Consider the following 18,651-nt stretch of genomic DNA (forward strand, 5'->3'; position numbering starts at 1 on the left):
AACAGTTTGGAAGGGTGTATCAAAAAAAAAGAGGATATGAGGCTATATTGATCCCTGTTATAAAATGCCTGTTATTTTGCAGAAACTGCTCAGGATTCAGCATCCTGCTCAAGGACCAGCTTGCTAATGCTTGAACACAGTCCCTGCAGGATAAAAAGTTCCCTTTACTGCACCGCTTCTTCTAAATATAAAGATTTTCTTTTTACTGGATATGGTCCAGAAAAGAAAAACAAGGTTGTTACATCAGCTGGGGTCCACAAGACTGACTCTGTGCTCCACACAGATGCAGATGAGGGCAACTTTTCACAACAAGCTTCTTCTGCTCACCATTTGTGTGGAAACCAGAGATAGAGAGCATCGATCAGAAAATACCGTCTTTGTCCGTTTTAAAGCAGCAATCTAAAACAACAGGGAGAAAAGTATTCAGTTTGTGTTTTCTCGACACTGTGAGCGTCTTATTTCATAGAGATACACGAAAGGGCGAGCTGATTCTCAGATGCCTTGGGACCAATTTTCTGCAATAAATTGCTTAAGGTTCATTACTCTGAATACCAAAAGAATAAGGACCAAAGAGAAAGAAAGAAAGAAAGAAAAAAAGGACTTGTCGTCATGCATGGAGAGAAAATTCTGCAGAACTGCAGCTTCCTGTCTGAGTTCATCCTCTCTAAATCTGTGATTAACTCAAGCACGAGGGGGCTGACGCAGATGGCTGGGACTCCGCTCTCCTTTAATCATGCATTATTAAGACACGCATTGACAGAAAACAGCGGCACAAAGTGATGTGTAACACCCTAGTGTTCCCATATTGTATTCTTGTACTTCAAACGACAGGGATGTTTTCAGTACGGAGGCATATTCTGCCAATCCTGCTGCCACTTTACGGAGCTTTTTTTTTTTTTTTTTTTTTTCCCCCCTCACATTTTACTCTGAAGGAAGCTGGCGGGTTTCAGTTTCTCTGCTGTGGTTGTCATTAAAGTTTACAGTCTTTATAGTTTGTGTGCAAGTTGTAGGGAGGAAGCGGAGAACATCTGATTCAACAAAACACAGGCTGGATGGATAAACAATGCTCATGTCACGTTTAATCCGAAGGATATGTGGAAGAAATGTTCATAGAAACAGAGGGATGATTGGATTTGTCACCTGGACAAAAGCTGCCCATTCTGACATCCAAGAACTTCTGCTAAATTGAGAGGCAACATGCTAATTTAGAATTACAATTTTTTCACGAAATAACACCTACATTTTATTTATTTGTTTGTCACTTGTTAAGTAGCCATCAATCTCACTGTCCCTCAGCTGACCTGCAGATTAGCAGATGCCAACGGCTCTCTTTTCCAAGGCGATAATGCGCAGCGCCGTAACAAAGCCCCACTGTCACTGTGCCATTGTCCTTTATACACACACTCAGACACACATACACGCACTCACACATGGGGCTGGTGTCTGTTTTGCTTCCGTTAAGTCTAGTTTTTTTCCCCTCTGATGCCAGCTCAGCAGCTGAACAACTTCACCCCACCTTTATATATGAGTGCAGTTTACATTGAAGACGAGGCACAACACCCCCGCCCAGAAGTGACTTTAGGGTGACCGGTGGACCAGTAGGTATTCATGCACCACATGTACTCGAAGTGGGCAGCTGGGTTGGAATCTGACCTGTGGCTCCTTTTATCCATTTCATTCCCCACTCTCTCTCTCTCTCTCTCTCTCTCTCGCTCCAATTTCCCACTGTCCTTTCTCAAATAAAAAGGCACAAAAAGCCCCCCACCCCTCCCAAAAAAAGATAAAGAAAAGTGACTCTGTAGATATCCAAACGTACTAATCAATAGATGTGATTTATGGAAAGACCTATTTTTCCAGGCAAAGGATTAAACTCATTATCCGAGGTGCTTTCTTTACGGACTAATCAGCTGTTGTGAGACTAAAAATATAATATACAGAGAATACTTTGATCTAAATGCAAACATCAGAATGCAAATGTTTGGCAGGTTAGAAGAAGATATTCTTTATTGATCCCAGGATGCGGAATCACGTTTACACTCTGTTGAGACATGCTACTCACACATAGGATGAAATACTGACACAGGTGACAATCACTGTTCACTCACAGAAAAACTAGCATTACAAACAGCTGAGAAAAATCAAACATATCCTTAGTTTGCAGACATTTGGGCGTAGAATCCGGACACAAAAAAACCCAACTGATAATGGGGCCAGATATAAAGAACCATGAACACTTTTTAAAACGTAAATCCTGATAGGGTTTTGAATGTGTGTAACAAATTTGACAGAAATCCTTCAAATAGTTGTCGAGACAGTTCACTAAAAGGTTTCAATCTTCAGACCAGGCTGAGGAACCTAGCAACCCAAATGTTGCCCTCATTAACAGGGCAACATTTTCTTATGCAAAAACTAAGCCATGTGTGGTATATTTCATCAACAGGAATACTCTTCAAATCCGACAATTTACTGCCAGCACCAACATTCAGTGCGAGTGCGAGAACCAGTTTGGCCTTTATTTAACAAGGCGAGAAATCAAGACTGTGGAGGTTGAGACAAAAAAGACTGGCCCTGAATGTTAAGTATTTGGACATTGTCTGAGGTATTGTGGAGTCGTACTAAAATCAACATTCTGTCCGGCGTTGGGGTTGTTTATTAGCCAGTGCAATGCTATTGTGGTACGTGTTTGTCCACATGGATGAAGGTCGTTGTTCCACCTTGTCAAGCATCCTAAACTCTGTCATCTATCTAACTGTCAGGACTGCGTACTGTTCAGAAAGGTGACTGTACATGTGTGAGGCAGGGTGTGCGAAAGCAGAATATAGTCAGAGTTTAACCCGACAGAACACCTCACTCAGGGGGAAGTCGGAGAGAGTCACACAGAGGTGAGATAGAAGGAGACCTCTGATGAGAAAGGGCTTCTGGAGTCTTAAGATCTACTCATCCTCAAGGGAACCTTTCTGTTCTACAGCCTTGTAAACATCAAACTGAACCCCTCACTATGATATCACACAGCAAAAGAGAGACACAAGGGGGTGTGTGAATGTGAGACAGGCATGCATGAATAACATCTCCAAAAAAAAAAGAAGAAAAGGAAACAAAAAAAAACAGACTCAGATGCACAAACACACCCATAAAGTGCCTCTAATGATTCCTGTTGGTCTTGTTCAATCCAACTTAAAAAAATAAAAACTAGTAGCCTCTCGTAGGGCATTGTTTGACAGGCAATTTAATCTTCTGGCTTTTATTCCTGGACCAATGTTAACAGATACTTTCATCTATAAGGTGAGTTTTGTAGGTAGTGTATTGCCAGAATGGCTTTTATGAGTTCCTGTGAACACTTCACTTTTTTTTTTTTACAGTGTAAAAACAATGCTCCCTTGTTAACTTGAAAAATTAAGCTGACCAAACTGCTATCATTGAATGACGGGCAAAACACCAACCTTTTTAACAACCATTGTTCAAGCCAATTGGCTGAAAAGTTTTTATAAAATGACAGAATTAACGGTTCATGATTCTACATTTCAAATTAAGCATTCCCATGTCTTCAATCTACAAATACCAATGTGTTCTTAATTATGGAGAAACCGTTTAAAGTGTTTCAGTTTTGTGGCACGTTTGAGTTGTTTCTGGACTTTGAAGAGGAGAAAGGCAATTTGTTTCTATTTAAGAGTCATATGATGGACGTGCATACCTCATAATGGGTATCGATCAATAAAGTTAGCCATACAAATTATTGCGCAGGCACAAACAGAGACCGACTGAACAGAGTCGTGGGCTGCATGGAGGGACCAATCATCTTAACAGGATGTTTTAATCAGCTGATGGGTGGACTCCTTGACATAAGCAGATCTAAGAGGTCAGGATGAAAAGGGATGGTGTGACAGCCAAGCTGAGACTGAAGATTTAACAGGATTTTATGAAACATGATAATTAATGCACATTTGTACACTGACATGGCTCAGACGTGTCTTTAGTGATATGGATAGTGTTTTCAGTTGGTCCACACCTTTAGACGGAAATATGGCCCAATCATTGGATTATTTTTCATCATGTTTATTACAGAAACAAATGTCCTTAAAAGGATTAATCCTACTAATTTTGGGGTTTCTCTCACCTTCTCCCTGCACAACTATAGTGTTCCCCTTGTGTAAATGTCTTCACCACTACTGGATGGATCGCCATGATGTTTACCCTTCTAATGAAATGTAATAACTTTGGTCCTATCCTCCTTAATCCATTTTCTCTCTCTGTCTATGTCATATACGGATAAAGTCTCCTTGAAATGTGAGGCACATTGGAAAGAGAAAGCAAACAGAGAGGAAAAAAAAGGGGGAGTAGATTGAGGATAACTGAGCAGCGAGATAGCAAAAGAAGGTGAAATTACTCAGAGAACAAAGAGGTCAATACACAGAGATGAGGACAAAGACAGTGAGCGAGAGTAGGCTGTAAATATATGGATTTGTGTGAAATAGCATGATGTAGAGATAGACCGAGATCATCTTGCATTGATTTGAAGAACAACTTGTGTCATGAGAGGTAAAGTATCTGAATTCTGATTTTAGTAGGAGCATATTTACTATTAAAGTGATACATACATGTACATTAGAGCCCGACTGATTAATCAGCCTGCCGATAACATAGGCCAATATTAACATATCCAGTGACTGTCGGTATTGTGACATTTTAACGCTGATATGCGCCGATATTACTAGATTTATTCCCCAGTCAAATAGCATTTCATTTGAGTATAATTGCATTATATTAGCATTGCTCTTACTGTGTGTCACCAGCAGAGGGCGCTAAATGGATTACAACAAGCATTATCACTCTCCAAAGTGTCAAGTGGTGATGTGCATACATGCGCAATTATTTTCCAGTTGAGTGACCATTTTTCCTTTATTATATATCTTTATAAGACAGTGTTTGAAGATAAAAAAAAAAATGCGTATCTATATCTATCTTCTTTTTCTCTACAGATTGGAGAAAAATATTGGTGGATATATCGGTATCTGCTTTTTTCTTTTCCTAATATCCATATCGGTATGCGGGCCCAATAATTCCATATCGGTCCGGTCCTAATTTGCATGTGTTGAAAATAACCAAAACAATGCTTTCTAAACAACTATTGCAAGCTACATGAACTCTTTCCGCCTTTGAATATGTTCATTTGCAGAGTAAAAAAGCATTGTATACTTACTTAATAGGGTTAGAACTTTGCATTCATTATGCAGTGTGTGTTGAAGCTGTGGTTGTCTGACATGTTGCTGCTTAATGTGGGATTTGTATCTGCGTCTTAATGAGACACTTTGATCTCCCCCTTAATTAAGAAATGAAGCATCCAGAGAAACTTCAGCAACATCAGGGTAAAGATGAAAGAACACAGAGTACATAAATACGCACGGAAAAAACGAGATAAACAAAAATGTGTTACAATTTTACCACTTCAAAATGAAAGATACTCATGACATAGTTTCAATATCATAGAGTTATCAGAAAGTCAATATTTTTTCTTAATATCTTTTCATTCATTCACTTATTTTGTACAACATATCCTGCATCCCCAAATCTCGAAGTCATTATATGTGGTTTGTATTATTTGTATTTCACAGTTTGCATCATCACACCACTTACTTTTTCAATGAGTAAGACAGTTATGCAATGATGCATCAGTTTAAAAGGATTAGTGAAAGAAGTGGATATAAATGGCAAGTGTGAAAAAAATACAGAAAAGCAGTCGCTAATAAAGATGTTGATTATATAACATCATTATATGTGCCATCACAGTGAATACTGACACTGGACGGTTCTCTCTTAATCGTCTTAATTGAAATTAACTAATACCACACACAGCCACACACCATACAATCACAGAAGCCTTGGTATATTATGTTACATCCATGCAAAATGTTATATTAAATGTTTCATTTTGATTTATAATTGTATAATGGCAGCAGGAGCACTCACAAAGGGCAGGATAATTACATAAGAACTAATCAGTGCTGTGTGTTGCACATTTTTTCTCTACATTGTTGTTGTCAATGGTCTCTTGATATTGTCGCCTGGCTTGGTTCTCAGTCATGCTCAACTAACCAATCACGGTAAATGCATGAAAAGGTGAATTTAGAAGTCTGATAATCAGTTCTCAACAAAGAACAATGGTCCTCCTGATTAGACGTGAGGTTATGAAAGCTTTCGACCATCCGTCTGGCAAAGGACTGGTCTCACATCACCTCTGTGACGTGTGCAGTAACTAAACAAAGGTTAGAGAGTTCGTACTAGCTTCAACAGTTTCTGTTTATCAGCTGTTCTTTTTGTTGAAACATGACATGTCTTTTTCCCCCTTGAATCCAAAATGAATCTAAAAAGCTGTTTTTTTTTACCACTTAATTTACACCAAGTATTAAGAGGGTGGTGATTAGTCAGTTTGAGCTTCATCTGTCTGCATCAAAATGATGTAACAACATAGCCGTTATATCCAGGCCTCCATCCAATAGGTCAAATGTACACATGCTAATCAGTGCTTAGTTACATAAAACATTTTTTTTTTTTTATATTTAGCAAAAAGTTTGGACTTCTATCAAAAATTTTCAAATTCAAATAATGATGGAATTAAGATTCATTGTTGAGCCCAAGTTCAGATGTAAACTTGTGTAAATCAAAACAATGTTCAGGATTCCTGTTTATTAAAGTTTTAATTTTTCTATTGGAAGGACACGAAGAACCTTGAAATCTTCACTAAGGGTTAAAAGGTCAAAAGGAAAGGTCACATGATCATTCAGATACACTTAGTGTAAAAAAAAAAAAAAAATACTGCATTGTTTTGCCTCGTGCAGGACAATGAAGCCGCACACACGAGGGAACTTTGGAAGACGTTAAAACATGTTACAGGCGGGATGTGAAATATTGTTTTGCTTATAATCCTTATAAGATTTCTTGAACGAATGTCATCTCAAGTCCAGGTTTTAGCCATTTAACCATTTCTGAAAAGTTCCAGCAACAAGTCTACGCATTATGTAACACAATTCTAAACTCCTCCATGCAGCTGCAAAGTGCTCTGTTCAGGTAAACAAGAAATCAGGTTAGTATTTTATCTACTTCAGAGTCACAGGTGAATATCGATCCCCATAGTATTGTCAGATTTGTTCTGCTATAATTGAATAGTTCTCATATACACATGCACACATACGCAGTGCTTTTCACACTCTCGGATAACCTCCTACAATCTATCAATGGCTATTAGGGTGGGTATTAAATCGACGTAGCTTTTGTTTGTTCCATTTCGTGCCACATTATCTGTGAAACTAAATCCGTATTGTCTGAAATGCCGAGCCCCTGGTCACTGTAATCCTATAATACAGAAAGGACTAAAGACGGTTGACACAAACAGAAGATATATCCCGCTTTGTTTCATCTCTCTGTCACTACCTCCACTCCTTTTTTATTTATTTTTTTTTCCCCCCACTGTTTTCCAATTTTCACTTCTTGTCTGTCTTCAGTCTCACAGCCGTTGCTCGGACTCCCACCTCTCCTGATTGGGTGATACTTCTTGTGCACTGGCATGTTCTGATGAAAAATAGAAGTAGCACTCGCCATAAAGATGATAGAATAGGAAAAAAAAGCGGATGAGACACAGAGACAGGACGACAGACAAAGCTTACGGAGGTGGACAAAAACAGCCTTTGAACAGAGCTTTCTGTTTTTAACTCACTACATTCCCTCATCCTCATGTTGCTAATCAGCGTCATTCCAGCATCATGCAACACATCCTGCCAGATGGGACGAACTCTGTTCCCGATTCCTAAAAAAGGTCAAAGATCACCCTGCCATCTCTTCATCCTCTGTATAGAGCTCAATTTGTTTCAACCTCCCTCCCTGTGAGCTCCTCATTTGACAAAACCTCGCTCTGTTTTCCCCCCCTCAAGGAACAGCTGCTGAGTCCACTCAAACTCCGCCTTATTGACAAGAAATGAGTCACCGGGAGCCGTTTAACCCGACGACCCTGCTGTCTCTCCAGGATCTGTGAAGTAGCAGTGGCCACTTTCGTGTTTACATTGTTTAAAGAAAGACCTCAGGGACGGGGGGGCAGACCTTCACTTTCCTGTCTGTCTAAGGTTATGAAGCTAATTCCAAACAGACAAAAAAGGGTTCAGTCCAGGTAGCACTCTAGAGAGAAAAATGATTCTGTATAGTAAAGTGTAGGAGTAACAGCAGGATGATAAATCATATTTTAGTGTGGCTTATACGTTTAAAGAGACAACAAAGCCAGTTGTTAAATAGTTACAAGAGATTATACACCAAAAAAAACTGAGGGGAATTTTTAAATATAAGATAGCGAACACCTCATGGGAAAATCTTTCTCTCACTCATCAGAAACCTCTGCCCCGCTTTTCAAAAAAACTGAAAATTCCTTCAGTATATGATGTAAACATTCATTAGATGCGTTCTTAGCTTTTTCTTTACCATCATTTAGAAACTTTTTGTAAATTAAATTCCCAGATCCATTCATAGACTACCAGACAGACTGATCCATCTTCATCTCAAAACACGGCCAGTTCTCCCTCAGATATCGTGGCGTACAAATATGTGTAAGGCGGAAGGAGAAGTCTTCCACGAGGTGATGGCATTTGTTGAGCTACAGTGACGGTAGAGAACAAGCCCCCCCCCCCCATCACTGCGGACCACGGCTACAAGTGTGGAGAAGATGTATGAGGAAAGAGCAGCAGAATTATTCAGGGCTGATTTGCAAAGACTTCAAAAAAACAAGAGCGATTCTGTCATTACGACAGACTTGTGGACAGCTCTCACCACAGAGTTATGTGGAACCATCACTTGTCATTTAGTTTAACAATGGCATATGAAGACCGCTGTCCTTACGACATGCAGTACTGATGAGCAGCACACCGCAGGAAAAATGGCGGACCACAAAGATGTCCTTGTCTGACTTTTCTTTTTACAGTAAACATATCAAACTAACAAGTATTTGAGTACTTGTTCTTAAGGAAATGAGACTTGAATATTGACATTACTGTAAATGCCCCTCCCTTGTTATGAATGCTGTAATTGTAGTCATTCCAAACCATGTTCAAAAGTTGTACACATGTCTAAAATATGTGCACATTAAAACAAATACCAACAGACACAAGCTTACAAGATTGACTGTTTTGTTCAAAAAATGTCCTCGACTCCACCGAAAAAGTGTATTTCAAAAATCCCTGCCCCTTCTGTGTCACATCAATCAACGCAGACGCTCCGCTAACAGCCGAGGAGATTCTCTCCCTAACACCCAGGGAGTGTGTGCAGTAGCTGCTGTGATGCTATCATTGTGCAAAGCAGTTGGAGCAGCTTTCCATTTTCTATCAGCAGCTTACTCGCAGAAATCCTTTACTTAAAGCATTACACTGGGATGATATAACAGGCAGATGATGACAGCTTGTGTGTTTGACTAAGGAGCTCATAAAAACTGAAGCCAAACGCACACTTACAGAACCCCCCCACCACCATTTCCAGAATAGATGGAGGATTAAGTCTCACCTGTGCAAACAAAGCAGGTGAACAAAAAAGAGGATGGAAGAAATAGCTTAAGAGAGAAATTGCCTGCAATATACAGAGATGGTTGCACAGCTTTACAAACATGTTTGATCACACCAAAAGAAATGTGCTGCCACTTTGTCAGGCAGAACGTAAAGTGAGAATCCAACTAAGTCTGGATGTAATGTGTTGTCTCACTCCTCACAAACAAACAGCATCCATCTTTTTGACAACAGCGCCGGGCTATTATAAAATAAAAAGGATGTACTAGACTTTTCCCCAACTACAGAGCCAGAGCACATGTTATTTACCAACCTGCAGATTACAACAAGGATTTTTGAAAGCTAACATAAGGGTCTTACTGTATCTCTGAGGTGTACAAATCAGCTTTTTTTTTTAGTCCTGACAAAAATTAAGTGATCATTTGCAAATAAAAAGTCATTCATATTCCAATAAATTGAAATCTCCAAAGGAGGGCAATAAATGCAAAAAAGAATGTATTTAGCAATGTTTGTCAGCCTAAAGAAACAGCAGTTGGAGGTTGTTTTTGCTTCTGTCATGAGATGTGTTTCTGAAACATATACAGGCAACAATCAGACACACAGATCTTAATTAAAAACGGAATAGTGGTCAAACTCCTGGGTCATTTTGCCTCTATTTGATAGGACAGCGGAAAGAGAGGAGAAGCTGGGAGAGAAAGTGGGTGAACGACATGAAACAAAGGGCTGAGGTCAGATTTGAGCTCACAGACGCTGCGACGGCTGTGCAGCCTCTGCACAACGAGTGCTTGCTTCAACCACTGAGCAAACCGATGCCCCCTTACATTCAGATCGAGACCATTAGTATGGTGAAGAATAAAGCATTACTCACTCTGAGTTTTGACTCCACATTTATCCCATGGTTCTAATGAGGTTTCCTGTCGTGTAAAATTTGAGATGTTTTTTTTTCTGAAACATCTTTGGTAGCATATTCACAAGCACACAAATGACAGCATCGTCATCTCTGCTGCTTATGTGGATCAGCCTCTTTTTCAAATCGATACAGTTATTAAAGGAAGAATGTGTGACTTTTTGATCCAGTAGATGTCGCCCTTGAGCACCAGCATGAAACCAACACAAACTGCTCTTTGGCGACACCTCAACTATTCTGAAGCCTTCGCTCTCCACCAGCAGCACACCTCCAACAGCGTGAGCGTAAAGTATAGCTTAATAGTAAAGTAGACATAATAGTTGATGACACAATTATTGAATTACTAGTAGCGTTAGTCATAATTTTTTTACATACAGTAGGCCATGATTTGTTGATATTATCACCATCTAGTGATCATAGTTTTGGGATAAAACTTCTTAAATTCATTTTGATTTTTAAAAAAAATATTAAGGGAAACTAAGCCAAATGGATCACAGGTGTGAGAAACCACTAACCAACTGAATGTAAGTATTAAGAAAGTACGTTCTATATCCACCAACCCATAATAATTACACTTTTTTGTGTTTCTAATATCGTATAACAGTGATCTAAGTTTGTTTTTTACGGAAGATACCATCCAAGTTCAAAATTACATCAAAAGTAGTGTCATGGCACTTTACAAAAATGGCAGGTCAGGGCCATACTCTTTATTATGTTATTAGAGACACTGAAGATGAACTCACCATGAGCCATCTCTTTGCAACAGTGGCAAGAAAAAGGTTTCTCTTAACAGGCAGAAACCTCCAGCAGAAGCAGACTTACTGGTGAATCTGCCATTAATGGAGAAAGTAGACAGTAGAGACGGTAACTGTGGCTATCGTCTTCTTGTCAATACACGGCTGTTCGGCTTTGACTTAGAAAAAAAAAACATCTAATACAATATTGTGTATTTTCTCAAGAGTAAGATTGAAGCGTTTCACTGGGTTTAAATGTACTGCTTTTATTGTAATGGAGATGATAATTTAGTGCTCAAACTTGAATTTAAACTCCCTGCTCTCCATTTATTTCCTCTGCTCAGAACTGCGTTATTTAACTTCACGGCCAAGTCTGTAAAAGTCAAGGTCAACAACTCACAGAGGCCCTAATGTCTTACAGCAGCAGTATAGACTGCCTTTAAGTAATTAAAATACTTCAATTTGTCCTGCATAATGATCTTTGCAGGGATTTATTCTCCCAGCAGAAACAACAATCCATATTTTCCTGTTTAGATATTCTAAGAGTTCATTTTCCTGCAAGAATATCTTTGATCTCAATCTAAATGGGAAAAAAAAAAAGAAAAAGAAATGTAATTGAAATGTAAGCGGATGTATTAGACCCAGAGGGCTTGTGGATGGTGTGTGTGGCTGGTTACAGTGTGTGATGAGGCGTTTTGAGTGAGGAACTAAAACAGTAGTGCTGTGTGCGCATTACACCAACAGCATATGTTGACCCCTGGGTCATGCTTAATCCGAGATGTCCCTAAAGCATGCACCACTGTGTGTGTGTATGTGTGTATGACATTCACACTGGCTGGTATGATGTCAGAGAGGGTAAGAAGGATAAGTTGAGAGGAAACTTGGTGAGAGGAGCATCATATCCCTCCTCATCTAATGGTATGTGGACTGTAGAAGATAGAGACAGTGCACAAAGAGAATAAGTGACGATGGTTGGAGGCTATGTGCTGCTCACATCTTTGAACTTCTGGACTATTATAGTTGAGGCTCCAGACTTGAGTTTTTCTTCTATTTTTTCCCCAGTCTCTTCTTCGAATAACTATTTTTTTCCTCTAATAACATTGGATCAAATCACTTTGTGTAATGTGTTTAGCCTCTAGCTTACAAGAATAACTTACTCTTAAGAGTCAAACTGAGTAACAGAGAGCTTAGTGGAAAGTTGGGACGGAGCAGTATAAGAGTTGAGAAAACAACCTTCCATCCATCGTCTTGGGGATTTTACAATAAGTCAAGAAGATTGGGAAATGGTAAGATGGATGAGCTGTCCCTGTTTTGGTAAGGACCCAATGGGGATCTTGGCAGTGCAGTCTTATCTGCTTCAAAGAAAAGGCAAGGGGTTTATACAACAGGCTACACAACTGGCAATTATGAGCGATACAAAAAGACTTTTAGTCTTATCATCCTGTTACTGATTGGCTGCAAGGATTGTTGTTCAATTAGTTTGTCAGTAGGTCCAGTCCAGTTCTGTTCTTTATGCAAAGGAACATGAATAAAAGAAGACAGAAGTAGAAATATACATACACAATGAACAGGTGTAACCAAAGAAACCTCTGAGGGCTTGTAAAAGGAACCCAATGAAATAAAAGCATCTGCATCAAGTTTTGTCACAAAACACCAACAGGTTTTGGTATTCAGAAAGTCAGATCTGTCCGTCCAGCACTTCGGCAAATAATGTCTCCACAAAATATTGGGTGGGTGTCCATGAAATATCATACAGACATTTGAGGTTCCCAGAAGATTAAAAGCGTACTGACTGAGACGAGCTTCTGATATTTACTCTTCTGCTAAGACAGGGAAAGGTTTTTAACTCATTAAGTTCTCCAGTATATGTCCAAAATAATGCCTTCTAAATAATTTGGCAATCCACTCATTTCTCCACAAAAGTGACCATGGATTTGACAACTTGTTTCCTTTTAAAGATACATTTTGGGGCTTTCTAGCCTTTTATTGGAGAGACAGGACAGTGGATAGAGTAGTAGATATGGGAGGCAGGGAATGACATGTGGTAAAGGAGGCCAGACCCGTACCCAGGGCGGCCTCAGCCTCTGCACATGGGGTGTGCAAACTAACCACTTGGCCAACGGGGCCTGACAACCAGATTCTTAAAAAAGTTACATCAACAACCATTGGATGGGTTGTTGGTGAATTTGGTGCACATTAAAGGCCCTACAAGATGGATTGTAATAATATAAGACTTTTTGCTTAGGTTTAATGCTGAATGCCTGCAAAACGATTGTCATTCCCCTCAGGGAATTTGTGAATTTAAGCAAGCTACAATAAAGGTCTGTACTGAATATTACTGTGATGTCATTTTTACCACACTTAGAAACCTTACACCCTAGGTAAAACAGAGCGCTGCCTGATGCACGCTCACATTTGCCCGCATTGAGTCATCAATTTTCAATATTGGGATAAGATACCAGAGATAAGATAACCAACAAGAGAACATACATTATGTTGTTCCTTCAATCAGTTTGCTTGGTTTTTGTTTGTGATCATTGGTATACATAGATACACTTAGACTTGTCTTGATTTACTATTTGAGAAGCAAATATGGTGCAGATACATTAAGTTTAGGCATGAAAACTACTTGGAAACAGATAGGAAAGAGTGATGGTTTGGGCTCAGATACACTGAGATTGTTTTTAGTTTCACAGGGAAACCAGAGGTCTCAAGACTGAAAAAGAAACTGCTTCACTGCAACAGTTTTAAGAGCTCACTGAAGCATGCACTTCCATGTCCTGCAAACTACACCCGTTGAGTTAAAATACCTTGTTTTGAGGGAGCCCCATGAGCATTTGGCCCAAGTACAGACTCTTACCACTGCTAGCATGGCTGTGGACTCAAAGACAACTAGTTGCTGCAGATTACATACACAACTGCCTACCCAGTGATCTCAGATCACTCGACTATGCTTACTCTCCTTCAGTCTACAGCCAGTTTCCATGGTTTTGCAGTGAGCTTCACAGCTTCTTGCACAATTAAACCGCTGTTAATACTTTGTGAGAACAATACTAGAAGTGTTTGAATAATTTATAAAAATGAACTAACTTGATATTCTGTTTTACAAAAAATAATATATATATATATATATAATGCTTTCAAAAATGGGTTTGAAAAATCATACCTGCAAAAAATCTTTTATTTTTAGTCATAAGCTAAAACATCAGAACATTTTAATGACCTTACCAGTTGAAGACATCACAAGAACTTATTGTGCTCTAAGTGTAATTGCTGTATTTGCAATGCAGGGCTAGATCTCCAGGGTGGATACATCTTTAATATCTAGGCAGAATGCGTCATTTGTTAGTGACAAAAAATAAGACGTGATTTATTGGAGTTGTAGGAAAAAACTTAAAACATTCTTTTGTAATCAATGACTACATGTTTTTTTGACTTGAGTTCTCAGTTTCTGAAAGGGGGGGGGTCACATTATTTCTATGCACTGCACTCCAATGATCCCTGTCTTCCATTTAAATAAAATATAAATATAAAGCTTGTTCAAATTCACAGCGCATTTTGGAAATCTGAAATGTCAAAATGAGTTGTGCCTTGGAGAAACATCAAACTCTACATACCATTAAAGAAAGCAACAAAAGGTGTAAATGTTGTTTTTGCACCTTTCCATCATTCCTCAGCTCAAAAATAAAGGCAGCCTCTTGATGTCTCGTGGGCCAATTTTAGGAATGTGTTTGACTGATGGAGGATTAAAATAGAATCAGAACTCTTGGAAAGATATTTTTGCTGATGACAATGGAGTGAGTCACCATCCACCCATCCCATTTGAAAAGTGTCATGAGGGCAGCAGTGGGTTATGGGTAAGTGCCAATTCATGTAGTTCCATAAACCTTGAAAAGTGTATTCCAATATTTTACATCCAAATCCCCTATTCTGCATTATACAGTGATTTATCAAGCTTATTAGTCACCATTTTTATTTCAAGTTATATTTCAAGTTTTGTTTTTGAGGCGGTGTCCTTGTGGCACTCTGGACATTTCATTTAAATTCAAATTTTGTGCAAACACCAGATGCAAAGCTTTGTGCCTTAGGGTTAATACACCTGGAAGAATTTTGCTATAGTGCATGCAGCTCTTGACAAGGCAAGCTGGATACCACATCTTCCATTTTGTAGTTTGAATAAGTTAACTAACTTCTCAAAGGAGGATCTTTTTTCAGATAAGTTTCAGATATAAAAGACGGCAGGGTGAGGACTTTAAATGAAGGGATGTGGTATCGGCAGAGCTCTGTACGGCAGTTTAATAAAATCAGAAACATTTATACAGATTAAAAAAAAAGGGTAAAAAAAGCAATACAAAGACGTGACACAGCCTGTGGGCCATAAATTGAGGGCAAGGCTCTGAAAGGCATAAACACAATGGAGGACTTCTGGGTAATGGACTGCAAAGTCAGCCATTCATTCAGGAGAGGATTTGAAATCTGGCCTGATTTAAACGACATCTTCATTTCACGTTGGTATTAAATCCATTTGAATAGTGAATGATAATATCTCACTTGGAGACTAAATTACTTGGAAGACTTATTACAGATTGGCCTTTCAAATGTGTTTTACCAGGATACAATACACACTGAGGTCTACAGAAACTGATGCCATTAAAAAGGCCATTCAGGATCTGACTCCTTTTGGATGTTAATGTTCCCATAGTGAATGTTCAAGCAACATTCATCAACGTTTTTTTTTATTTTTTATATTTGTTCATAGGTAGAAACTACATTTGAAAATCCTCCAGACTCCACTAGTCGCAGTTAGAATAAATCATGTTTGACTCTGTGCCACAGTTTATGAAGGCAAAGCTATTTTGCATAATGAAAGAACAAGACATCCAAATCTGTTTCCTTCAAATACTATTTCAAACAACACCACTCAGCTCCTTTCACTTTGATATCAAGTTATTAAACTCATCTCTAAAAAAGGGCATGTAACGTGCAAAAAAAGTGGCAAAGCCAACGGCCGCTCTGAGGCTCAGGTTGCATCATGCAATCATTTTAAGTTCCTCATAACTTTCCAGCGTTTTGTAGTCGAGCTGCTGTTCATTGTGATGAATTCAATTCAGGCAGGGCATCTGAAGTTCACACGCGTCAGTGCAATCTCTCCGCATGCACATCATTCATTTCTCTTCCATTCCTACCGACTTCACCTTCACCTGTCCTTTCTTGGCTCTGAGACATGTACATAAAACATTTAATGCAAACCCTTTCTTGTAAATCAGTCCAGTTCTTTGAGACGTTTCCAGCTGATGCTGCATAAACAGATCAGAGATTATTTCTTTCCATGGTATGTGCTTATCTGGGGTTTAAATTGAGCTGATTTTAATTATTTTCAAGATTATTTTTTTTAAATGATTCCAAGCTCTGATGAAGCAAAATCTTTAATTATGTATTTATATTTGTACGGAGAAGGAATCCTGCTGCAGAGACAGTGGTCTAGTTTTGTCTATTTCCACCAAATTTCATGCTCAGGATTGTTGCTCTCCACATGGTACTGTATGCTGACGCGCTGATATTATTCTGGCTTACAAGTTTGATTACTGAAGCTGATTGGAAATTGTTCTGTACAATCTCAGAACTTGTAGAAGTGCTGCATTGTGTTCCAAAGAGGGGTCTGTACAAGTTTCAAGTTTTTTGCCTTTGTATTATGTAAAAGCAGACACCATATTTTGTTTTTTTGGTGCTACTATACTTATTAGTAATTTACACACAGAGCAAACTTAATAAAAAATATATGCCTACTTAAATAAAACATAACATCCCATGTGGGTACACTGCAAATTCAACATATTTTATTACCTTTCTACTGAGTTTACATAAAGAAAAAAACCTGATAATGTGTTAATTGGAAGACAATAAAAAAAACACAGTGACTAGGGAGCATAATATTCTCTAAGTGCATTTATGAAGCAAACAATACATTGTAGTGACTGTAAAGAGAAAGCTAATTTTAAGCGGGACACACACAATCACTTTTATGCCTCCAGAAGCCATAGTGCTCTCACAGTCGGGAGTCTGATATATTGCAGTCATTACCGAATCAAATGCGGCCATCAAAGATGATACATATAAGCTGTTATGTCCCCTCACAAGTGGACACCAGAGAGAAAACAATCACTAACTCTACAGCAGGAGTCTGCTGCACTATCTGTCCCCAACACCATAAGTAAAATGGAAAATAAAAGAGGGATACAATTATCTGTGTGTGGGGGGCTGATCACATTGTGACCAGACCAGCTTCTACCCTGCTGGAAATAGACTTTTGCTCTCGCTGATAGTGTGTTAATGATTGTGAGAGTGATAAGAGACTACATCAAATCTTTGAGCCAATCAACCAAGTATTTCAGTCGATGTGACTTCTTTTAATCTTGGTTGGCTTGCTGAGTTTAGAGACCACATGTGATAAGGACCTGTTGATGTGGTGGATATTGCTGGCTGAGACAGAACAGTATCATATTTCTGAAGGGTGGGGGGGAGAGAGAGGGTGTTCAGTAACAGATGGTCTCATTGGTGGAAAGGGACAGTTGAGCACTTTTTCCCTTACATCTTGGCTCTGCCCTCATGCTTCTCAGTTAAGGGCGCTTGGTGACCAGCTGGCCTCTTGTGTTCTTGCTTTAGTTTGGCCTTGGTGCAGGTGCATGTTACAAGTGGCCACAGAGTGATAGTCTACAAAATGACTGAAAGATAATTAAATGTAGCCACTGTGAAGTCACACAGCATGCTACAGTTTTGAAGCCTCAAGTTCAGAATAATGTCCACTTCATCTTGGAAACAAAAGTGACCGAAGGAGAGGTTGAAGCAAAGTTGAACAAATATTGCGGCTATTTGTCTGTACGGGGATTCAGTCATCCAGGTTGTGGTTGTCCGAAGCTTTATACAAAGGCGGCTGGACCAAGCTTGAAATATTGCCTTTATGCGTCATTTGCATGCTAACGAATGTTGTGGTCACATTAAAGTTGTTCACATGGTCAAGCCTGGTCCACCAGTCATTTAAGAATGGAAGAGGCCTCACAGACCAGCAGGGAAAAGTCTTAAAGAACTCACCCAATGTATCAAAGTAAAATCTAATATAGATATATAGTTTACAGCCAAGGCTAAACGATTTACCTATTAATTAGCGATTTAAAGCAATGTGTTTCTCACAAAGTAAGATTACATTTTGTTGTCTTAGCTGAGGGCAATTGGCTATTTACTACATCAAGAAGCAATCTGAAGTCACCCAGTAAGCTAAGCTGGTAGAGTGTTACAACAGGAGGTAAGTCCTTATCACAGTTGCCCAGGTGCAATTCCAACCTAAGCCCCCTCCAACCAAAATCGCTTTTTTCATACCAGGGATGCCATATCAAACCACGTTGTAAACACGTCTATTTCTGCTCTTAAGTGGTCCTTTCTACATGGAGCTTAACAGGGATTTCCTGCATGGCTGTGTTACATA

General features: G+C 39.1%; 1 protein-coding gene across 2 annotated transcripts in view; it reads right to left on the reverse strand.

The window, feature by feature from the left end:
• Positions 1 to 18,651, reverse strand: part of LOC109991878 (matrix metalloproteinase-17) — a 92,775-nt gene that overhangs the window by 45,128 nt on the left and 28,996 nt on the right. The gene's annotated exons all lie outside the window — the stretch shown is intronic.

This window comes from Labrus bergylta, chromosome 17 (assembly GCF_963930695.1).
Source record: "Labrus bergylta chromosome 17, fLabBer1.1, whole genome shotgun sequence".
NCBI classification, from domain to species: domain Eukaryota; kingdom Metazoa; phylum Chordata; class Actinopteri; order Labriformes; family Labridae; genus Labrus; species Labrus bergylta.